The sequence below is a fragment of the Sapajus apella genome, unplaced genomic scaffold (assembly GCF_009761245.1).
Source record: "Sapajus apella isolate SASKATOON/1434 unplaced genomic scaffold, GSC_monkey_1.0 scaffold7, whole genome shotgun sequence".
Classification (NCBI taxonomy): domain Eukaryota; kingdom Metazoa; phylum Chordata; class Mammalia; order Primates; family Cebidae; genus Sapajus; species Sapajus apella.
Window position 1 is genome coordinate 32,575,677 of NW_022436947.1, and position 20,670 is coordinate 32,596,346.

Here is a 20,670-nt window from a genome sequence, read left to right on the forward strand (position 1 = left end):
CTCACCCATCTGTTGTTCCTGTTGCTGCTTCAGCCATTCAAGGAGTAGATGAATGAGCCCTTCTGCCCACAACTCTGATTAGTCATTCATTTGCTGGAGTGCTAATTATGTGCCAGGAGCTGTGCTAAGTGTGTGCAGCATAAATCAGAACAAGAAGTGTGTCCTGCCCTTCCCAGTGAGGTGCTTACAGGCTCCCAGTGGAGACAGACTTGTAAACTAGTGTGGTGAAGTAGAGTGGGCTTCTAATGTATATCTGTGTCAGTTAAAATCACTTCCTGGGGACAGACAAGTAAACTAGCAGTTGCAGTTCAGTATAAGCGATGAGTTGGGCACAGAGGAAGAACATCTGTCTCAAAGGAGGGTATCTCAAAAAGCTTCCAGGGAGAGGATAGAAACTTGAAGAATGAGAAGGGGAGGGATGTGAGCCAGGCAGGAGAAACAATAGGAAAGCTTATAAACCTGAAAATAAACAGCATCCTCTAGCTACTGTAGGGATGGGTTTGGATAGCTAGAACTACAGGTGCAGGTAGGAGGGTATCACAGAGAAGTGAGCAACTGTCAAATCATAAGTGACCTTATGTGCCAAGTAGGAAGTCTGAACATTAATTTCGGAACCGCAGGGGCCTGAGCAGAGGAATCATATGATTAGGATTTTGTAAAGATGCTCTGGAAGCCATGTGGAGAATGGACTGGAGAATATTGACCCTGGAAGCAAAAAACCTTTTAGAGCTATTAGAGTATCCAAGTGTGACCTGCACCACCTAAATAAAGAAAGTAAAAGTTAGAGGGTGAGAAGAGAGACTCACATGAACTGGATGACTTCTTAAGGTGGTGAAGGAGACGGAGAGAGAAGAATGTGGATTACATAGGTTTCAGCTTGGAGTCCAAGCACCTGAGAGTAGTTCAAGCACCAGATGTTTATAGTAGGAACAACAAAGACAAGGTAGAATAGAATTTTCGGACAAGAGACATTTAAGAAATGTGATAGAATTTGGAAATGAGGGTCTGGGCGTGGCGGCTCTTGCCTGTAATCCCAGTACTTTGGGAGGCCAAGGCAGGTGGATCACCTGAGGTTAGGACTTTGAGACCAGCCTGGCCAACATAGTGAAACCCCGTCTCTACTAAAAATCCAAAATAGTAGCCAGGCATGGTGATGTGTGCCTGTAATCCTGGCTACTCGGGAGGCCGAGGCAGGAGAATCACTTGAACCCAGGAGGCAGAGGTTGCAGTGAGCCAAGATCACACCACTGCACTCCAGCCTGGACAACAGAGCCAGACTCCATCTCAAAAAAAAAAAAAAAAAAAAAAAGAATTTGGAAATGAGGGATGTATATAGGATGAATGGAATAAGAGGAGTATAAGGGGGCCTGGAAGAGGGACTTTGGAGAGCTAAAACATGAAGGAAGATTGTGGAACTGAAGAGAGAGGAACACCAAAAGGAAGGCAGCAAGGGGTCCACAGTGCCACACAATGCAGAAAAGCCAAGTGAGACCACAGTAGATAATGTCATTCTCTGTCCCAGGAGCCTCAAACTTAGTCATTCAGGACCCTCCTGGAAGTGATCCACCCTTTTCCAAAGCTATCTCCTTTTACCCTTGGCATCTGTGGAATTGAGCTATTCTGTTTCCCACATGTGCCCCTCATTCGCATCTCCTGTTCCTTTTCCTTTCCTGGAACAAGTGCTTCAAAGTCCACATCAGATGCCATCACCTTCAGTTGTGACTAATCTGGCATCCATCTCTCCCTTTCCTTGACAATCATGGCAATTTTTCTGTACATCTCTGTGACACAAATCACTTTCTACCTCATATTGTGATCACTCACGTAATTGTACTCTTTCTGCTCAGTTGCAAAAAGCACACAAATCATATTTGCAGAATGCTTTGAAATTCAACTATTAGGTCATACTAAAGACATGTATGTAATAGTCTTTCACTAACAATCTAAAGAATTCTAAAACCAACTTCCCAGCACCAAGATTTAGCTCTTAAAAATTTAATGATTTGTGAAATGAAATCAGTATAGCTGACTTTCTCACAACATTCTTACATTGTTTGCTCATTTTCATAGACAATTTTAACTTTGATTACAAAAGCTGAGTTTACTTAGAGAGTAGGGGACAGAGAAGGATTTTTAAACACTCGTTTTTGAAGTAGGCTGCACATTAGAATCATCTGGGGAGTTTTAGAAACCCTGGTGCCCAGGTCCCATCCCCCAGAACTTCTGATTAATTGATAGGGCCTGTGGCCTAGGCTTTTGGAGTCCTCAGATCTCCCCAGGTGGCTCTAGTGTGCAGTAGAGTTTGAGAACTACTATTTTCAAGCTCTCTTGCATTCAAACGTCACATCTTTTACTAGTGATGACTAATTGTTTCTACATTGAAATGTGTAAGTGATTATAAAGTAGAAAATTTGTTTTTAACTGTAATATAGTCTCTCTCTTTTTCTCCTTGTGCCCCCAATCCATGAGCGAACAATCCCCAGTGGATGACTGACAGAGCTCTTATCTCTGCCAGGAGAGAAATACCAATTTCTCTTATAAATGGGTTGCTTTGGCCAGTTGTCAGCAAACAACAAAACCTTGAATATATAAAACTGTCTAGCTTGATAGAAATTCATTTGATTTTGCACTAAAATTTTCAGGTACATGAGCATTGTTCAAAGTACCAAAAAAACCATATTAACTTTATTCTTAGCAAGTCCCAGGTAAACAAAAATTTCTTTAAAAAAATTAGGCAGATGAATGCTACTTTCCCAGTGTCATACATTTTTGGTAAACATGTCTCTAGAAAAAAGAAAAGTATATAAAGATTTGTTTCTTTAAAGAGAAATGAAAGAGAAAGAGAGATAAGCACTGAGGTATCTATCAGCTCATCCCAGACATTAGTGAAGTGTTCCAACTTGTGTTTTACAGGAGAAATCTTAACCGTGGATTCCTGCTTACCTTCTCTGTTGGAAATCTTAATTTTGGTCCTTTTATTAGCAATGGTACAGTGTCTTTTGTTCTTTATACTGTACTTTGTTATACTACTAAGTTTGTATACTCTTTATAGAAATGGATACATCCAAAAGTACTAAATAAATGATCATACATGGCTGCTTGTAATTTAAGCTGTTTCCATATTTATGTAACTGTTATGTCAAACAGGACTCACAGCGGGCAATGACATAGCAACTTTAATTTTTCTCACGGTTGCTCCTATACTTCCACTCTGTGGGGCACTTCTGCCCCTGGGAGAAATCTCAAGACACTTAATTCACCCAATTGTGTTTAATCAAAAGTCTTCCAAACACTTGAATTCCTGAAACACTCCTAGTTTGGTTATTATTACATCCAGTTTATTCATCAAAACTTCTGTGTTTACAGCCAAGGCTTTGCCCCTTCCCCAGCTCAAGCCTACTGGCGTGGGCAGAGAAGCCCCAAGCTTGGCAGCCGTCTCACGCTGATAGTTCTGAGTTCCATGGAGACCCTCTATTCCCCACACTCCACACCCCACCTCCCAGCTGCCACTGGGGCTCTACCCTGCATTTCTGGTGGGTCCAAGTGTATAACCCTTCCCTTAGCCCCTGGGTAGCTAGCTAGACCCCTCTGCCATCCTTTCAAATTTTTGCCAAGATCCAATTCACATATTTCCTATGCCATGAAACCTTTTTGATTCATCATCTCAAGACAGCTTCCTTTTCTCTGAACTCTCATAGCACATCATGTCTGTCCTGTACCATTTATCCCCCTGGTCCTTGTATTTCAGTAATTTATGGCACAGCCTCCTGTGTTATCTTCCCTACTATACTCGGAACTTTTTGGTAACACTCATCATACATTTTTTATTGCCCACCGTGTTGGGATGAAAAAAGAATATATTAAAATAAAAGTAAAGGCATTTATAAAATGTGTAGTTAGGTTATTATCATATTTAAAGTTACTGTGATATATGTAAACAAGTATATAATTGAAGACAAGAAATTACTCAGAAATTGCTCATTGCATCAGGTTAAGAGGAAAAAGTAGATTTATACTTTTATAATTTTGTATATATTTAAAAATGGAAAATGCAGTCATTCAAAAGCAATTTATCTAAAATAATTGAAGTTGTTATATGAAGTAATTACCATATTTATTGTGTTATGCTAAAGAGCAGGCCGCAGATTATTTCCTTTACAATAGGAACCCATATCTAAAAACTGTTGGGACTTCAAAACAGGTTTTTCATCATTTAATTTTTAAATATATTGACTACCTTCCCGTCTTTTTAGAGCTTTTAGCATAATAAGCCATTGCCTCCCTGTCTGCCTTCTGTGTCTTCATGCAGAAAATAATTCATTATTTTTTTTTTACTTGGTATTAATGAGCATACAGACCCAGACTAAAACCCAGCTTATTAAATATTTAAGAAATCATATTAAGGTGGCATTTGTGTCTTCTTCATAACAGCTGCACTGTGTTGCCAGATCGTTTATTTCATTATGTAAAATACAATGGCATTGTTATTTCCCTCAGTCCAGTTATAAGTAGACAAGAGTCAAACTATTTTCAGTAGCACCAAAGAAACTAAATGTGAGAGTTCTGGGCTAACCTCATCATGATTTTTGAGACGGTTCAGTGAAAAACATTAACTTCAGCTCTATTTAGGGTTTCTACTTTCATTGCTGTCCAGTGGGAGGTCTTCGTTCCAACTCTTGGTATTCTGTGAGTTCATTCTTTTCAAAGGTATTTGTAGCACAGTTGAATAGCATGGGCTGACTGCTAGATGTGCTTAGGGTGGTAGTTCTTGGGCATCCCACTAATTCTTTACTCATCAAAACTGCCTTGGCAGTCCTCCTTGGCAGAGAGGGAGTAAGAGAGGCTTTTACCTCACAGGTGAAACTCTGGCCTCTTCCCGTTTGTTGCGGTTGAGGTTTGTTCTGGTGAAAGGAGCCAGAATTGGTAGAGCTTCTAAACTCACTTGCCCACTGGAAAGAATAATTTTACTCTGAGCTACCAAACAAAATAACTGTGCACCTACTGATGTTGAGATCAGGTCAGCTCTTAACCTACAGGATTCTGTTGGTGTGTTTTCATTCTGGGCTTTCATTGTACTCACTATTAAATGGTTTGGATACAAAAATTACCTGGAGAGACCTAAACCTTGTTTTCGATGGCAAATGTTGGACCAGGCTGCTGAAGCTGAGTGTGCAGCTGAAACTGTGGGACACCAATGTCCATTATACATTGATGCTCAGATTCTACTTTAAAGCACTCTGCCCATATTTATATAGTTGTTAAATTACAAATAATATTCTCCTTTTTTAAGAAGCATAAAGATGGTGTTGCAGGCTGGGTATGGTGGCTCACGCCTGTAATCTCAGCACTTTAGGAGGCTGAGATGGGAGGATCACTTGCTCAGGAGTTTGAGACTGGCTTGGGTAACACAGAAACTTATACTAAATACACACACACACACACACACACACATAATTAGCTGTGTGTGATGGCACATGGCTGTAGTGCCAGCTACCTGGGAGCCTGAGGCAAGAGGATTCTCTGAGCCCAGGGGTCAGGTCGGTGGGGAGGGCAAGGGGATATGGGGGGAAGATGGGAGGTTGAGGCTGTAGTGAGCTATTATTGCACACTAATAATAGCTGGGTGACTGAGCGAGATCCTATCTCAAAAACAAAACAAAACAAAAGACGGTGTTGCAGAAGTCACACTGTGGGTGAAGGAAGTTTGGAATCTCCCCAATTCCCAAACTTCCAGGCAGAAAATATATATTTTTCTATATTTATGTATATATTTTGTACTATAAGAACATGAGTGTTTAAAGGCACATAAAACAAACTACAGAAATTATGAAACATAAAACAGGGTTCTGTTAGATTTGTGGTAAAAATGTCAAATATTTTCATAAATAGGAAATAAAAACAAAGGAAATAAAATTGATAAAACTATTATTCTCAGGGAAAAATCTGCCACTATCACATTCAAGTAATCAGTGTCTTTCCAACAATTTTAGTCATGCTATTCTTACACCTAGAAACCCGCTCAGATTAACACCAAATAACTCATTTCTTAACCATACAGTCTGTTTTTTTAATTTTTATTTATTTTTAGTTTTAGTTTTTTAGATGGAGTATCGCTCTGTTGCCAGGCTGGAGTGCAGTGGCGTGATCTCAGCTCACTGCAACTTCCATCTCCTGGGTTCAAGCGATTCTCCTGCTTCAGCCTCCCGAGTAGCTGGGACTACAGGTGCATGCCACCATGCCCAGCTGTTTCTTTGTATTTTTAGTAGAGATGAGGTTTCACCGTGTTGGCCAGGATGGTCTCGATTTCCTGACCTTGTGATCCACCCACCTCAGCCTCCCAAAAGTACTGGGATTACAGGCATGAGCCACCGTGTCCAGCCACTATACAGTCTTTATCTGAGTGTGTATTTCTCTATCGTCTGGTAAAGTGCAAAGAATGCCTTCTAAGCAGGCAACCTTCTTTCAGTGATTTGGGCTTTTACTTTCTATATGGGCCTTGGCAAGACACTGCCACTCTTTAAGCCTCAGTTTCTTTATCTGTAAAATGAGAGTCCAAGTTCATTATTCCTTTTCTGGAATCTTAGGACCAGAAGAGTTTTAGAATTCAGGATTATTTTTAATATTTTGATTTCAGAAAGATAATGTGATATATAAATACATATAATCAAAATGATATATATAACATAATACATATATCTTTCTAAAGTCAAAATTACCTTTCTAAAATCAAAATTCTAAAAATAGGGTGCTATGTATATAAATATGTAAAAATATGTGCAAATACATATAAATGTTGTGTAAAAGCCCCAGTAGCGTCTAGAACAGTACCCTATAATCAAACATATTAGTAACTCTTCAGTAAAACATGCAAACATTTACACCTAGTGGGATGAATAAAGAATGTCAACTGGTCAGGTTTGTTACCAAAACTTGGATTTTTCAGGGCTTTTAGATGAGTGATGGTGAACCTGCACTAACCCCTACTTTAGGAGTGTGTGTGTTCAGCAAAGAGCAGTTACTCCCGTCACTTTTACTTAAATTCATGGCAGATAATGTAGATCTCCTCTTTTACACAAATTGGAATGTGAATGAAAAAATTCTACTCAATATACAACTGATTCCTACTGGATATTATAAAAGACCGTGTGCTACTTTAAAAACAGTGGTGAAATTCACTCTTCAAGAAAATAGTATTCACAGGAGGGCATAAATGCCTTCCTGAATAATTTTAGATCCAGATATGTTACTCTGTTCTGAGATGATTGATAGGATCAGAATTATAGATTTAGAATAGGAAATGAGATTTCCATTACATACAGTTAAAATTAGTACAAAGACATTTTTAGCTTTTTCCCTTTTTGCTCATAAGTCTTACTTGAGGGGATAAAATCAATCACTTCATTTGTTCAGCTAGTGTGGCTGAACTCTCTGAAGTGATTTATGCTTATGCTAAATTTTGCTTGCTAGTTTTTGCTCCATGTGACCTCAGCCCAACAGTTTTCAGCATATGTTATGCCAGGATCAGAGTGAGTTGTCTCCTAAGAAGTTTTACCAGTAATAAAGTACCAGAGTTTGTAAATTACTTAATCAGAAAGTAAATGGGTAAAAACTTCAGGTTACCCTATGGTAATCTCACTGTCACTTTGTTAGGTTGTTTTTCTTTTTGAGATGGAGTCTTGCTTTTGTCGCCCAGGCTGGAGTGCAGTGGTACCCAGGCTGGAGTGCAATGGCACAATCTTGGTTCACTGCAACCTCCACCTCCCAGGTTCAAGCAGTTCTCCTGCCTCAGCCTCCCAAGTAGCTGGGATCACAGGTACACACCACCATGCCCAGCTAATTTTGTATTTTTAGTAGAGACAGGGTTTCACCATATTGGCCAAGCTGGTCTCAAACTCCTGACCTCAGGTGATCTGCCCGTGTCAGCCTCCCAAAGTGCTGGGATTACAGGGGTGAGCCACCGCAACTGGCTACTTTGTTAGGTTCTAATATATCTTTCTAAATGGAAGAGAAAGGGTGGGCACAGTGCAGGAGTGTGTTTTGAATGAATGTCATGCATCATGTCCTAGCAGAAGACTATTTTTTCCTTTAGAGATCCTCATTTCTAGCATGTTTGCTTTAATGAAAGTATGGAGATATAAATCTCTAAGTATATGTTTTATGTTACATTTGGAAACAGTAATTTTTAGAAGTCCATTTCTTGCTGACAGCTGTTTGATCTTTTTTGTGATAAAATATACATAACATAAAATTTATCATTTTAACCATTTTTAAGTATATTTTTATTTATTTTTAATTTTTCTTCATGTGAGGGTTTTCTAATGAAAAGCAGAAAACCTGCTAGACAAATTCTAGAAGAGGTGGAACACCTCTTAGTTCTGTAGCATTAAGTATATTCACATTGTGCCGGCATCACCACCATCTCTCTACAGAACTTCTCCTCTTCCCCAGCTGAAACTCTAGACCATTTATAGTCATTCCGAACTCTCCATTCTTTCTCCCAGTTCTACTTTCTGTGTCTAGCATTTGACTATTCTAGGTAACTCATATCAATGGAATCATACAATACTTGTCCCTCTGTAACTGGCTTATTTCACTTAGCATAATGTCTTCAATGTCAGAATTTTCTTCCTTTTTAAGGCTGAATAATTTTCCGCTGTATGTGGAAAACATAAACCACAGTTTGCTTATCCATTCATCCTTTGATGGACACTAGGATTGTTTCTACATTGCGGCTCTTATGAATAATGCCATTGCTATGGACACAAGGGTAGACCATTTCCTGATCTTGAATTAGTATACTTATCATTTGTGTGCTCAGAGGTGCTCATCTTAAAAAAAAAAAAAAAAAAAAGTGTTAATATGTTAACCTGGCTATTTAAAATCTCAATAGAAGAAATTCAGCATAAGTAGCCCTTTTAAATTTCAGATTTAACCATGAAACCCTCTGACTATCTGAGAATTATTAAGGGAATTAATAATTATTAAGCCTCCACATGAAGGGAGCCTTGAAAGGGGGGTGCTTGGTCTTTTCCCTTGTGAGGGACCATGCAAAGGCATTACCAGGTAGTTTTCTTATGGCACACACTAAAGCCCCATTCAAACTCAGAATCCAGGAAGTACCAGAAACAGTGATTCGTTTTCCTATTTAAGTATTTTTGGGTCTCAAACTATTTCATTTATCATGTTGCCTTTTCCAATTAGATGGTCCTTTGAGTAACCAACCAAATAACTCCTTATAAAACAGGAATATGAATGATTTATGAAATAGGGAAAACTGTTATTTTCCAAGCTCATGATAGGTTATGAAGATAATGGAAGCTATATCTGCTGAAGCATTTTGAACTCTAATGACCACAAAGGAAAGAACCAATGTTTCTTTCCAATGTAAAATCAGATAAACCTGTAAGTACAGTATGGTTCCTATCTAAGGAAACCTTGCTAAGATTTCCAGCACTTCCAAAACCTTTTATATGACTAGAAAATTTCATTTACTCCTTGCTACTCCTAAAAGTGATAAAGGCTGGTCCCGTAGCTACAGGATGAAATAGTGTCTGTATCACATTTTTAGTTTTGATAGAAATTCTAACTTGCTTTGAACACAATTTCTTTTATGATTTGGGCATATAGGCATTTGATTATTTACCTTACTGATTAATGGAGTTTATTATTCAAGCATATAACTAATTACAGTTTTATCTAGCTTTATATTCATTACCTTTTTCAGTGCGTTTCTCTTATTGGATCGAATTGTGTCATATGCGAGTGTGTAACCTGTAGGGGGCATGTCCCTACCCTCTTTTTTTTTTTTTTAATTGTACTTTAGATTCTGGGTTACATGTGCAGATCATGCAAGATTGTTGCATAGGTACATTCATGGCAAGGTGGTTTGTTGCCACCATTTCCCCATCACCTATACCTGACATTTCTCCCCATGTTATCGCTCCCCCATCCTCCCACTATCCTTCCCATAGACCCCCACAATGGACCCCAGTGTGTGAAGCTCCTCTCTTTGTGTCCAAGTGTTCTCATTGTTCAACACCTGCCTATGAGTGAGAACATGCGGTGTGTGATTTTCTGTTCTTGTGTCAGTTTGCTGAGAATTATGGTTTCCAGGTTCATCCCTGACCCTATAAAGGACACAAACTCATTGTTTTTTATGGCTGCATAGTATTCCATGGTGTATATGTGTCACATTTTCTTTGTCCAGTCTATCATTGATGGGCATTTGGGTTGGTTCCAGGTCTTTGCTATTGTAAGCAGTGTTGCAATGAACATATGTGTGCATGTGTCTTTATAATAGAACGATTTATAGTCCTTTGGGTATATACCCAGTAATGGGATTGCTGGGTCAAATGGAATTTCTGTTTCTAGATCCTTGAGGAATCGCCACACTGTCTTCCAAAATGGTTGAACTAATTTACACTCCCACCAACAGTGTAAACATGATCCTATTTCTCCACATCCTCTCCAGCACCTGTTGTCTCCAGATTTTTTAATGATTGCCATTCTAACTGGCATGAGATGGTATCTCAATGTAGTTTTGATTTGCGTTTCTCTAATGACCAGCGATGATAAGCATTTATTCATGTTTGTTGGCCTCATATATGTCTTCTTTTGTAAAGTGTCTGTTCATATCCTTCGCCCACTTTTGAATGGGTTTGTTTGTGTTTTTCTTGTAAATCTGTTTTAGTTCTTTGTAGATTCAGGATATTAGCCTTTTGTCAGATGGGTAGATTGCAAAATTTTTTTCCCATTCTGTTGGTTGCTGGTTTGCTCTAATTGTTTCTTTTGCCGTACAGAAGTTCGGAAGTTTAATTAGATCCCATTTGTCTATTTTGGCTTTTGTTGCCATTGCTTTTGGTGTTTTAATCATGAAATCCTTGCCTATGTCTATGTCCTGAGTGGTTGTGCCTAGGTTTTCTTCTTGGGTTTTTATGATGTTAGGTCTTATGTTTAAGTCCTTAATGCATCTGGAGTTAATTTTAGTGTAAGGTGTCAGGAAAGGGTCCAGTTTCTGCTTTCTGTACATTGCTAGCCAATTTTCACAACACTATTTATTAAATGGGATTCTTTCCCCATTGCTTATTTGTGTCAGGTTTGTCAAAGATCAGATGGTTGTAGATGTATGATGTTGATCCAGAAGCCTCTGTTCTGTTCCATTGGTCTATGTCTCTATTTTGATACCAGTACCATGCTGTTTGATTCCTGTTGCCTTGTAGCATAGCTTGAAGTCCTGCAGCGTGATGCTGCCAGCTTTGTTCTTTTTGCTTAGGATTGCCTTGGCTATGCAGACTCTTTTTTGGTTCCATATGAAGTTTAAAGTGGTTTCTTCCAGTTCTGTGAAGAAGGTCATTTGTAGTTTGATGCGGATAGCGTTAAATCTATAAATTACTTTGGAAAGTATGGCCATTTTCACAATATTGATTTTTCCTAACCATGAGCATGGAATGTTTTTCCATCTGTTTGTGTCTTCGCTTATTTCCTTGAGCAGTGGTTTATAGTTCTCCTTGAAGAGGTCCTTTACCTCCTTTGTTAGTTGTATTCCTAGGTATTTTATTCTTCTTGTAGCAGTTGTGAATGGGAGTTTGCTCTTGATTTGGCTCTCTGTTTGTTATTGGTATATAGGAATGTTTGTGCTTTCTGCACATTGATTTTGTATCCTGAGACTTTGTTGAAGTTGCTTATCAGCTTAAGGAGATTTTGGGTTGAGATGATGGGGTCTTCTAAGTGTACAATCATGTCGTCTGTAAATAGAGACAATTTGACTTCTTCCATTCCTAATTGAATACGCTTTATTTCTTTTTCTTGCCTGATTGCTCTGGCTAAAACTTCTAATAGTATATTGAGTAAGAGTGGAGAGAGAGGGCATCCTTATCTAGTGCCAGATTTCAAAGGGAACAATTCTAGTTTTTGTCCATTCAGTATGATATTGGCAGTGAGTTAGTCATAAATAGCTTTGATTATTTTGTGATAGGTCCCATTGATACCTAGTTTATTGAGAGTTTTTAGCATAAAGGGCTACTGAATTTTGTCAAATGCCTTCTCTGCATCTATTGAGATAATCATGTGGTTTTTGTCTTTGGTTCTATTTATGTGGTGGATTACGTTTATGGACTTGTGTATGTTGAACCAGCCTTGCATCTCTGGGATGAAGCCTACTTGATCATGATGGATAAGCTTTTTGATGTGCTGTTGCAATGGTTTGCCATTATTTTATTGAAGATTTTTGCGTCTATGTTCTTCATGGATATTGGCCTGAAGTTTTCTTTTCTTGTTGAGTCTCTGCCAGGTTTTGGTATCAGGATGATATTGGTCTCATGAAATGAGTTGGGGAGGAGTCCCTCTTTTTGGATTGTTTGGAATAGTTTCAGAATAATTGGTACCAGCTCCTCTTTGTACATCTGGTAGAATTTGGCTGTGAACCCATCTGGACCTGGACTGTTTTTGGTTGGTAAGTTATTAATTGCTGCCTCAACTGCAGACCTTTTTATTGGTCTTTTCAGGGTTTCAGCTTCTTCCTGGTTTAGTTTTGGTAAGGTACAAGTGTCCATGAATTTATCCATTTCTTCCAGATTTACTCGTTTATGTGCATAGAGTTGTTTGTAGTAATCTCTGATGGTAGTTTGTATTTCTATGGGATCAGTGGTGATATCCCCTTTATCATTTTTTATTGCATCTATTTGATTCTTCTCTCTTTCCTTTTTTATTAATCTGGCTAGCAGTCTGTCTATTTTGTTCATCTTTTCAAAAAACCAGCTCCTGGATTTATTGATTTTTTGAAGGGTTTTTTGTGTGTCGCGATCTCCTTCAGTTCTGCTCTGATCTTAGTTATTTCTTGTCTTCTGCTAGCTTTTGAGTTTTTTTGATCTTGCTCCTCTAGCTGTTTCAATTTTGATGATCAGGTGTCAATTTTAGATCTTTCCTCGTTTGTGATGTGGGCATTTATTACTATAAATTTCCCTCTAGACACTGCTTTAAATGTGTCCCAGAGATTCTGGTGTGTTGTGTCTTTGTTCTCATTGGTTTCAAAAAGCATCTTTATTTCTGCCTTCATTTCATTGTTTATCCAGTCAACATTCAGGAGCCAGTTGTTCAATTTCCATGAAGTTCTGTGGTTTTGAGTTAGTTTCTTAATCCTGAGATCTAATTTGGTTGCACTATGGTCTGAGAGACTGTTTGTTATGATTTCCATTTTTTTGCGTTTGCTGAGGAGTGATTTACTTCCAATTATGTGGCCACTTTTAGAGTAAATGCAGTGTGGTGCTGAAAAGAATATATATATTCTGTGGCTGTGAGGTGAAGAGTTCTGTAAATATCTATTAGGTCCACTTGTTCCAGTTCTGTGTTCAAGTCCTGTAGATCCTTGTTGATTTTCTGTCTCATTGATCTGTCTAATGTTGACAGTGGAGTGTTAAAGCCTCCCACTATTATTGTGCGGGAGTCTAAGTCTCTTTATAGGTCATTAAGAACTTGCTTTATGCATCTGGGTGCTCCTGTATTGGGTGCATATATATTTAGGATAGTTAGCTCTTCTTGTTTTATTGATCCTTTCACCATTTTGTAGTGTCGTTTTTGTCTCTTCTGATCTTTGTTCGTTTAAAATCAATTTTATCAGAGACTAAAATAGCAACCCCTGCTGTTTTTTGCTCTCAATTTGCTTGGTAGATCTTCTTCCATCCCTTTATTTTGAGTCTATGTGTGTCTTTGCGTGTGAGATGGGTCTCCCGAATACAGTACACTGATGGGTTTTGACTTTTTACCCAGTTTGCCAGTCTCCGTCTTTTGATTAGGGCATTTAGACCATTTACATTTAACATTAATATTGTTATGTGTGAATTTGATCCTGCCATTTTGTAACTGGTTGGTTGTTTTGCCCATTGGTCAACACAGTTTCCTTATTGCGTCATTGGTCTTTACCGTTTATTTTTGCTGTGGCTGGTACTGGATGTTTTTTTCTGTGTTTAGTGCTTCCTTCAGGAGCTCTTGCAGGGCAGGTCTGTTGCTGATGAAATCTCTCAGTAATTGCTTGTCCATAAGGATTTTATTTCTCCTTCACTTATGAAATTTAGTTTGTCTGGATATGAGATTCTGGGTTAAAAGTTCTTTTCTTTAAGGATGTTGAATATTGGTCCCCACTCTCTTCTGGCTTGTAGGGTTTCTGCCAAGAGATCCACTGTGAGTCTGATGGGCTTTCCTTTGTAGGTGACCTGAACTTTCTCTCTGGCTGCCCTTAGCATTCTTTCCTTCATTTCAACCCTGGTGAATCTGATGATTATGTGCCTTGGGGTTGTTCTTCATGAGGAGTATCTCTGTGGTGTTCTTTGTATTTCCTGTATTTGAATATTGACCTGCTTTGCTAAGTTGGGGAAGTTCTCCTGGATATATTTTGAAGAGTGTTTTCCAGCTTGGATTCATTTTCCCTGTCCTCTTCAGGTACAACTATCAAACATAGATTAGGTCTTTTCACATAATCCCTTGTTTCTTGGAGTCTTTTTCATTTCTTTTCACACTTTTTTCTCTTGTCTAATCAGGAGTGCTGATCCTGTCCTTATTTAAACTTTTGATATTTTGTTCAAATGGCTGTTTTGTATTACTGTTGTTTTGTTTTTGATTTTTTCCGAATACAGCACTAAGACATGATTTCTGAGTTTTTGTTGCCTCCTTGGCCTTTGCATCTGAGGTAAATGCCTCACTTGCTCCCTGTAGTCCCAGCCCAAAGCCACACTTCCCAGGCTCAAGTCCTGGTTCTTCCACTTATCAATTGTGTGACCATGAACAACCTGCATATACTGTGCCTCAGTTTCCTCTTCTGTAAAGCAAGGATAATAGTACTTTATAAGGTTGCTATGAGGATTAAGAGAAGTTAATATCTGTGAAGCAGCAGAGCAGAGCCCAGCACAAAGTGCTGTGCACGTAAGAAGAGCAATGAAGGAAGATGCCTCTAGACTGTTCCAGGTATTGAATGATTTATTAGGAGCTGGATTTCACATGTCTAAATTCACCAGGCTGCCATCAGCACTCCTCCCTCAATACTTACACTTCAGAACAATCCTATAAAGAATGTGGTGATGTGTTTTAAAAATGAAAGACTTGATCATTGCATGTCCTCTTCCACCCATCTCCCTCATTTCTTCACTCTGACATAACCAGGAGATGATGGGGAATTGTGGTCACTGTCACCCACATCTTTTAGGCACTTTTAGACACATGAAATACTTTGTGGGTTGTGTTTCTCTTGCACAAAGGCTGTGACAGCCATCTCTGCACAGTTTTGTGCTTCCAAGGCAACCATAGCCATTAGATTCTGACCCCCACTTACTCATTTACTAATGAATGTCTGATGTCGCCCTTTCAGAGGACTGCACACGACTGAGCAGACCCAGCCATGGACAGGATCCCCAATCTTGGAGCATCTACTGCTTCTTTTCATGTCTGTAGGGAAACTCGCAGCTTTCTGTTGGCATCTATTTCTAATATGACTTTAAGTTCTGTTTGTGGTGATTCTACAAAATCAAATACACTTCCCTTTTATTCATGTAAAAGCACTTTTTTGAAGAGAATATAATCCTTTTATCTCTTATGGCAAGAATGTTGTATTTACACTTTACAAATGCAGAGTAAACAGAAAACATTTCTCTTTAAAAGTGAAGCAATAGCAAAGACCTGGAACCAACCCAAATGCCCTTCGACGATAGACTGGATAGGGAAAATGTGGCACATATACACCATGGAATATTATGCAGCCATCAAAAACGATGAGTTTGGGTCCTTTGTAGGGACATGGATGAACCTGGAACCATCATTCTCAGCAAACTGACAGAAGAGCAGAAGATCAAACACCGCATGTTCTCACTCATAGGCGGGTGTTGAACAATGAGAACACATGGACACAGGGAGGGGAGCACTACACACTGGGGTCAGTTGGGGGGAAATAGGGGAGGGACGGTGGGGGGTGGGAAGCTGGGGAGAGATAGCAAGGGGAGAAATGCCAGATGTAGGTGATGGGGAGGAAGACAGCAAATCACACTGCCACGTGTGTTCCTATGCAACAATTTTGCATGTTCTTCCCATGTACCCCAAAACCTAAAATGCAATAAAATAAATAAATGGGAAAAAAAAAAGTGAAGCAATGTGTAAATGAATTTTACTTATTCAAGATATTAATGTAGAAATGTCTAAACATAAGCTTCAATGTTTAAAAACCCTGTTATGCACTCATTCATTCCATAAGACGAGGCAGCTGTATGAGATAGCAGGGATTTAATTATCTGTATAGTTTTCTAGTTAAACAGGTAATACTTCTGTTAAAGTAGATTCTACGTATGATATAATAACTGCCCTAGGGAAAATAATATTAGAACTGAGCCTTATCTGAAAATGAATAGATGGGATTTTTGTCCTATTTTACCCTCGAGCTTTTAATTAACAATTTGTAGAAAGTGAGTCACTTGACTGGAATTAGAATTCTCTTTTGGAGTCCTTTTTATATTCTGTCTGGGATTATATGTAAACGTATCTTTCCTTTCTAAAGAACCTGAATCTGATAGAATTTAAATGCAGTGTTCCAATTCAAATAAAGCATAAGGAATAAAGCCATTTCCCTTTAAAAAATGTGTGAAATTTTAAGTGGGCTTTTTTGGGGGTTTTCGTCTTTTCCTAAGTTACTTTTTAAAGTGGAATACCTTTATATGGACACATGTAATCAAACATTATTACTTATATTTACATTCTCTTTGGAAACCATGGAATTCTCAGGGCCCATAGCCAAGAGCCCAAGAACCCTGACTGAAAGCTTGTGGTTGCCTATTGAAGTAGCAATTGCTATGTTACATAGCCACAGCATGCCTTTTTGCCACAGCTGGCAACAACAAAATCAAAGGATTCTTGGGGAAAAAATTCTCTATAGTCCTGCACACATCTTGCAAGCAGAGGCACTGGTTTCCCTTTGTTCCAGACCTGTTTTTTAAAATAACATCTGTGTAATAAATAGCCTTAGGTAACAGAAAGCATTTCCTTCTAGAGCGTGGAAGGCTGCTTATTGCTTATTATAAAAGATTCTGGTTCCCTGAGTTCAGTTTTCTCTCATTTAGTGCAGTGTGCTGTGTGGGGGGGTGTCATGCAGCCCTCTTTATAACACCCTGCTGGAATAACTGGAGTTTTAGGAACCAGTTTAAGAAATTACTGATACTCTGGCTACTGCTATTGCTATATGGAATAAAGTCTTTGTCTTTGACCCAGTAGTTTTCTGTCCTCTGCTCTATAAAACTGTAATAGGCTAACTTGTTAGCTTGTAAGTGGGATAAAATCTTAGACTCTTTATAGTCATTGACAGGAACGTCCTTTAAAAGACACATAAAGATGATGGCCCTTTCTTATTCCTTTGTCCTCAATCCGAAGTGAATGCGGTGGGCTTAGGGATAACATAGCCTGAAGTGTGGCGTATGGATCAGATGGCAGGAGACCCAGTTCCAAATATAGAAGCTGGTATGAGTCATAGGGAATAATTGATATTTCTCAGAAGGTAAGAGATTGTCTCTTTATGAAAGTTTTGGGTATCTAGAGACAGAGAAGATACTGGCTCTGATTTGAACTCTATCTCTTTGGGCTCAGATTCCCCACCAAAAAAAAAAAACATCATTTAAATTTACCTAGAAAACACACACCTGTAGTAAACCTTGTGTGCAGTGTCTGATTACCTTTGGAGACAGAGCAGATGACCATAAGCCTCATCTGGGTATGAATAGCTCAGTTTGGCCATCATATTCAGGCTTTACCAGCCCAGGACTCTAAAGCCTGCATTGTTCTGATTGGTATGATAGCAGCATTTCCTCATATCTGCCTTTCTACTATGGATACAACTTTAGGAAATGGTCCTGCTAGACCAGACAGAAATTTGACTCAAAATGGTTGAGGCCATGCCAGCCTGAATAAAAGAGCCAGCACACGGCTTCTGTGTTGTTATCTCACTGCTTTGAGAAGCATAAAGCCTCATCGAAAACAATGATGTCAGGGAAAGCTCACAAAGAACACTGTGGAATGGCACTTTTCATACATGAGAAAATATTTGAAAACACATACAATACATTAATACTATGAAAAAGAAAACAACTTATGAAAAACAATGAAAATTAGTTCACATGTAGGGGGTAGGAAATTTCAAATGATTTAAACAGTTCAGAGCTGTTCAAACTGCTGAATATTTCTAGCACTTTCATGATCGCTGGCTTTCTCATTCACCAATTTTCTTCAGCTTTCATTTAGCTGAATATCAATGGTGTATTTTATTATAAAAGGTATGACAAATAAGAAAGGCATGATTAAAAGAGAACTTCTCTCATCAGGGTACAAATGTGCTAGTTAATTCTTAAAGACACTCTGTGCAGTTTTTTATGAATTCTGGAAGCATCTGTGAAACTTTTATCTTAACAAGCCATTATGTGTTAGTAAATACCTAACTCAGAGAACTCCTGTAAAGATCAAGTAAGATAATGTTTGCAAATTTCTTGGCACAGACAGCCTGGCACACAGTAAGTGCTTAATATGTGTTGACTATTTTAATAGGGAGGAAGCAGTTAAAACATGAGTGTTCTGCAGTTTAGGAGTTTCCAGAAGGAAGCCAAATTTTCCTGTGTAATTTGAAAAGTATAAGATAGAGGTCAGGTGTGAAACTGGTTCCTAGGAGGTGATGAGAAACACATGGAGGACTCTACCCAGTTAAAGTGGGTCAGATCAGGATAGACCCCAACAAAGCTGTGCTGTGAAATTATCTATGTCTCACGGAGGAACGTTGGGATCCATCTACAGGATGAACCGCCACCAGTATAGCCTTCCAGGGGCAAGCATATTCCATTAGTCTGTATCCCAAAGCTCCAGGGCTTATGCAGGATCCAGGAGAACTGCAAAGCACCAGTGTCCTACAAATGATAAAGGGAGGGACAGCTGGGAATGTGCCCTGGGTATTGTCACACAGCTTTACTGTCTAAATGCGGCTCTGTCTCCTGAAGCCCTGTATGAGCCCAGGCTGCTGTGCACTTAGCTGTGAATATCTTTCAAAAGGTGGAGCTCTGTAAGCTGCTGGAGGTTCCACAGGTGCAACTATTGCCCTGGGAGCACTTGATGGACCTCCACATTCAGATGTCTAAGCTCCTCTTACACGAATATAAGGACAACATCCATTTCCTATCCAGCTGGAGACCCCTGTTATTCATATGCTGTTGGAGGGAAGAAGAGGTGTTGAGATTGTTGTGTTTGCCTTATACCTTAAAAAGAGAATAACTTTTTCTTTCTCTCAAAACACATGGAATTAGAAACCTAGAAACTCAATGAGGTCAATGAGTAAGACGGGATACAGGCTCTGATTTCTGGTTAGCACAGGACAACCCAGGGAAAGAGGGTTATTATGTGTCTGTTACAGAAACAGAGAAATTGTCTTTGTTTTTAGTCTTAACTACCAAGTGGCCCACAAGAAGCAATGTATTGCCATTAGGAGACTAATAAAGATAGGTATTGTATAAATGATTGATGTGAGTTAAGATAAATATTGTATCAATAGGTATGAAGCATGAAGATGTTTCTGAAATTCCAGTTTGTTGGACCATTTTTAGAGTGATCATTTTAAGGAAAGGTGGAAGAATAGTCTGTGTTGTCGGTGGGACCCAGTGACCTTAAGGCCCTTGTGATTTCCCCATAGTCCCAGTTGTGCAGTATCTTTTTTTGATTAGGCCAAAAAAACATACAACTCAGCTTATAAAGAATATAAACATAATTAGAAATAAAGTAATGCAGCATTAAATGTCTTCCTAGATAAATGAAAAGAGGGCTTTACACAGGAAGTAGAAAAATTATGCGGGCCAGGCACGGAGGCTTTTGCCTGTAGTCCCAGCGCTTTGGGAGGCCAAAGCGGGCAGATCATTTGAGGTCAGGAGTGCAAGACCAGCGTGGCCGACATGGTGAAACCCCATCTCTGCCAAAACCACAAAAATTAGCTGGGAGTGGTGGCTCACGCCTGTAATCCCTGCTACTTGGGAAGCTGAGGCAGGAGAATTGCTTGAACTTGGGAGACAGAGGTTGCAGTGAGCCAAGATCGCACTGCACTCCAGCCAGAGTGCAAGAAAAGGAAACAAAGATGCTAAGCCATATTATATTTTCATATACATAGTATTAAACATAGTAGTGATATTATGGTGTGTTTTAAAAACAGCAGGCAATGCAATATGGAAAGACTGAATACAGGAAGACTTGAGTGTATAAGAGGGCAAATGAAGTTCAAGAACTCTTCAGATTGCTGGATTGGTATGAGGCCTGGCCCAGGTCACTTTCAGCTGTCTAACATGCGTTCCTTGCCGGTGGCATCCACCCAACATGAAAATGAGCTTTCTGATTAAGTCATCCCATAAGTCTGTTAGCCAAGCTCTGTGGAGTGGGTCAGATGAATGACTTCTAGTTTCCTAAGTGGTTTCTGTGTGACAGTTGTGCTGGTGGTAGGGGTAAGGGCTTCAGAGAAGCACCCCATGATTTGAGGCAATTATGCAGCCTGGCTCATGGCTAGGCCACACCAGCACCTGCCAGATGGCGCTGGCAGGAAGCAGGCAGACCCTGTTTCAGCACCGCCTGATGCGGAAGCTCAGAGTTAGGGCAATACACTGCAATTGGCTCTTATGGCCCTTTGCAC

General features: G+C 39.2%; 1 protein-coding gene and 1 non-coding gene across 51 annotated transcripts in view; one reads left to right on the forward strand and one right to left on the reverse strand.

Moving 5' to 3' along the window:
- The window catches only part of NRCAM (neuronal cell adhesion molecule), a 315,121-nt gene that overhangs the window by 177,749 nt on the left and 116,702 nt on the right, over positions 1 to 20,670 (forward strand). The gene's annotated exons all lie outside the window — the stretch shown is intronic.
- On the reverse strand, positions 8,306 to 8,367 carry LOC116550464. The gene has a single exon (XR_004268431.1). It is a non-coding gene; the product is annotated as a U7 small nuclear RNA (small nuclear RNA).